The sequence below is a fragment of the Lygodium microphyllum genome, chromosome 13, assembly GCF_053477565.2.
Source record: "Lygodium microphyllum isolate KBCC chromosome 13, Lygodium_microphyllum_v1.1.10, whole genome shotgun sequence".
Taxonomy (NCBI): Eukaryota; Viridiplantae; Streptophyta; class Polypodiopsida; order Schizaeales; family Lygodiaceae; genus Lygodium; species Lygodium microphyllum.
Window position 1 is genome coordinate 114892083 of NC_141147.1, and position 4220 is coordinate 114896302.

At 43.1% G+C, this 4220-nt stretch overlaps 1 pseudogene; it reads right to left on the reverse strand.

The window, feature by feature from the left end:
• Positions 1 to 782: 782 nt before the first annotated feature.
• On the reverse strand, positions 783 to 2089 carry LOC148027089 (ribonuclease TUDOR 1 pseudogene; annotated as a pseudogene).
• Positions 2090 to 4220: the final 2131 nt, after the last annotated feature.

The window sequence follows — 4220 nt, forward strand, 5'->3', positions numbered from 1 at the left end:
TAAGGGTGCGCATGCTGCTCATAGTAATGACCGAATGGTTGATGATATCGAGCACTTTGTTGTTGCTAATAATGAGGTTTCTCCCCATGTACATAATCGTATACATTTGCATGATGTTGCCCATATATATAAGGCTGTCTAGATGGTTGTCCATGTATATGACTAGAATGTAGCTCATAAGAATATACATGGTCATCAAATGCATGCTGCTGCTCAAAATATGCACAATCATCATATACATGTTCACCATAAGTAGGCATATGATGCTGCCTTTGCACATCATCCAAACCATGCCTTTGGTCAGGGTACTCATAATTTCCATGAGAATGCCCGTGCTGCCTGCTCATAATCATGTTGATCCATCCTTTTAATTGTAGCCATTTGAGCAACTTGAGTTGTAAGGGTTGCAATTTTGTCATTGATTACCTTGGCTTACATGTTGGTGACAGAGAGGATTGAGACCACTCGGTCCATCTTAGACATGAACCAATTGTGTTACTCAATTAGTTGATTGTGGCTCATAGCTCGAAGAGCTTCTTGTCACCATAGAGTAGCATCCAATGCATTTATTCAGGGATGCCTAGAGTGAGAAAAGGAATCGGAACTAGGAGCCACAATTGATTTGTTTTGGCAGATACTATTGTCTCTTTATTGGTGCATTTTATCATCAATTCCTTATGACTTTTTGCATCCCTTGCATTAAGCCACCATGAAGTGTGGAGCAAAGCTCTATATTATTGGTCACTAATCTTTATTTTATCATTGTCCCACCTGTTCCTCCTCTATGTCTGAGCAAAGCCAGCCTCAAGCATAGTAGCATTCGCAAACTTGGATGGCTCCACCTTATAAAGAGTTACACTAAACTTAGTGCACGTCCCTTGGCCTTTTACTTTTCCACCAGAAGTGTCTTTCTCAACTCCAACAGCCATGAAACTCTTATGTCCAGTAGTTGAACCGAGATATTCAGATGCCTCTTATCCATGGTCTTCTTCTAGCTCAAGTTCTTTGATATAAGCAAGGCTACACAGTAAAGCAAGCCCCGAGGTGCTAGAGATAGATGGATCGAAAGGCCTTAATTTGGAAAATGAAACCAGTTTCTAGTTCCCATAATCTATGTAAAATACTTCATAGTCCTTTCCTGACTATTGAGGAAAGTTTACAACCATCGCCCAATTCAAGGAACCAACATCACCCTATTTCGGTTGGAAATTCACCAGTGTAGGTGAGTTTTCATTCACTCTTAATTTTCAGCTACATTTGGATACTTGAGACACATGCATCGCTTGCTAACTGAGCATAAAACTTACCACCTCCAAGTACTTCTGTCACACATACCTTGAGAACTTCTTGCTTAGATTTGTTAGCATCAGACAAACTAGCAGTATTGGCTTCTTATTGTCCTTCAACATTGTTTCCCCATATCTTTCTTAGTCGATTTTTAGCACTTTTCTCAGCCTAAAAGATTAAATGACCTTCTGTAGTACTATCAGTTGAAAACAAAGGATGAAGCTTTGCTAGCCCTGCCTCTAGAAGAGAGATATCCACATTTGTTTTGGACTCCCATAAGGTGTCCACAAATGTACCCGTTCTGTCAATTGTCTCTACCTGAATCTCTACATCCCTCTGTAATATTTTTTGCCTCATAAAAGGTATCGCATCATTTGCATATGGTTCCCCATGGCCAGCCTGGCATCTTACCCCCCAGACAAAGAGAATGCAATGGCACAAGTTTCTTTTGGTACAAACAGTTTGTAGCGGTGCCCACTAAGACATACTCCATTACAGCAAAAAGCCTCTTTGCTCTCTGAAGGAAGGGTAAAAGCTGCTTGGCTTTTTGTATCACAACCTGAGCTTTCTGGTTTGCATTATGATCCCCTAGCCCACAAGTTGGCAAAGTTAAATCATTCATGTACATTAATGGAGGATCTCTAGCTGAGTGTACTCCTTTCTTTCCCTTCATAGCTCTTGATTCAATTGCAAGTAAGGCATCATAGTAATTAGACCAGTCTTGAAAATCACTATGTGTGATAGCCATGGCAAGTCCTCTTGCTACCACCATTTTTGCAACATTGATGTCATGTCCAGGCATCCACCGACCAAAATTGTTTCCATTTTACCTTTGCATACAAGGCCCTTCCATCCACCTAATATCATTGCCATGATCTGCATTGAAACTGGGGCCTTGTACTCTTCTAAATACATCATTAAGTTTAGGACTAGTAATACGATGTCCCGTTGATTCTCCTCAAAGTATCATCTGCGGGCTGTGGCATACCAGGTCTGTTCATTCTCCTAAGAATACCATCACCTTCAGGATGGAGCATACCAGCACCTTCCATCCTCCTTGCTACAATATCATTTTCAACATGCAGCATTCTACCAGCACCTTCGATTCTTCTCAGCATACTATCACCTTGAGATGGTAATATTCCATGTCCTTCCACTCTCCTAAGAGTCTTGTCACTAGTATGTCATAGTATTCCATGGCCATCTATCCTCCTAACTACATTGCCATTTCCAGGGTGAAGCACATCAGGGCCTTCTATTCTCTGTGAAGCATGATTGCCCTGCGGGCGTGGCAAAACAAGGCCATCCATCCTCTGGGGCTCATCCAAATGCAACATATACATAGCACTCCACCTTAAATGTCAACATGAGTGTCAAGTAGCAAGACCTTACCATCATCAATCCACCCTTGAGTAGCAAAACTGCAGGATCAGATAACAAGCATCATGCCCCTCAAAACTTAGTCATAGGCATTTGCTAGAGCCTACATGATAGGATGAAGCTCAAATTGTAGGACATTCTGAGCAAACATGCTAAAAATGTCTTGCTGAAAGTGTAAGAGGTAGATCTCATCCTAGAGTTCGCGATTGAATGAAGCTTGAATCCTACCATGGCTCAACCATCACAGGCATAAGAGAATAGCAAAGGCAAGCCATGAATGATCTTCATTTCTCTCAATCTCTCCAAGTTTCTGCTCTCTCACCTCCCTGCTCATCTGGCTCAAGGGAGGAGCCAATGTTGGATATGGTCATTTTGCATTCTTGCATTGCATCAGCTCACAACCATGTCACACACCTCCCTAAACCACCCTATTGTGGCTTGCTCAGGTAGCCCGTTCAGCTTCGCATTGACTTTCCTCTCTCGTGTTTCAAGATCTTATGAATGGTTGGAACTGCCTCGGCTGATGTTTGTAGAATGAACGTTAACGACTTTATTGTTGTGAAGGATATCAATGGGGCAAGGAGAAGGCCAAGAAGAAGAAGGCTGACAGTGATAGCAGAGAGGACTACAGTGATGAAGAGGCCCCACTTGTAAAGACCTTCAGGAATGTTCCTACCATGGCCACTCCCTTTGACAACCAGGATGGCTAGGGAAGCTCTAGCAACATCAAGCTTCATTCCAAGATGCTGAACCCCATGGACACCACGCAATAAACCAGATGTAGAGAGGGGAAGCAATGACACTCACATGTGCTCTTTACAGCTTCATTCCAAGCAAAAGGGTGGAGAGAAATCTGAAAATACAAAGTCTGTGACCTTCTCTTATGATACTACAAGCAGTTGAACATGATTTTCTAGTGGGGAATCGAGCTAGCTCTTTACACCTCCCCATGGCTTTGATGCCATGGGCACCATGGTTTTCTTCCCTTCTCTGCACTCCTAGGGTCACTAGGTTTGAGCTTTGGGCACGTTCTCGATGAAGGAACATTTGCCACAGTCAAGTTTGCAAGGAACATTGAAACTAGACAAAGTGTGGCAATCAAAATCCTAAGAAGCCCCCGCTCTACTAGAACGTGCAAGCAAAAGGCATTGAAGGCCACCAAGCCTACCATCCCACTGAGAAGAAGCTTGTGGCATCGAGGAAGCCCAAGGCTGAGACTTTTTCCCACTTCCCTTTTAATTTTTGGCAGACTGACAGTGGCCTACAGGGTCTAGTATTGTAGCCATCTCCACAACATTATCATGCTCCCACACCTGCCCCCCTTTTTCACCATGGGAGTCTCACACAATAGCCATTATATCTGCTTAGAGCTAGCACGAATCTCCCTGAAGATGTCTCCGACATGGTTGAACTGATCCACCTCAAGAGGGTGCTTGAATGATAGGGCAAAGCACAAGGAAGCTTTCCCTCAAGATGTTGCAGATGGTTTGGAGCAAGGAATGGGAGATATAATCAAAAGAGAGAGCATGGTAGCCTGAAGCAAGCTTGAGGGA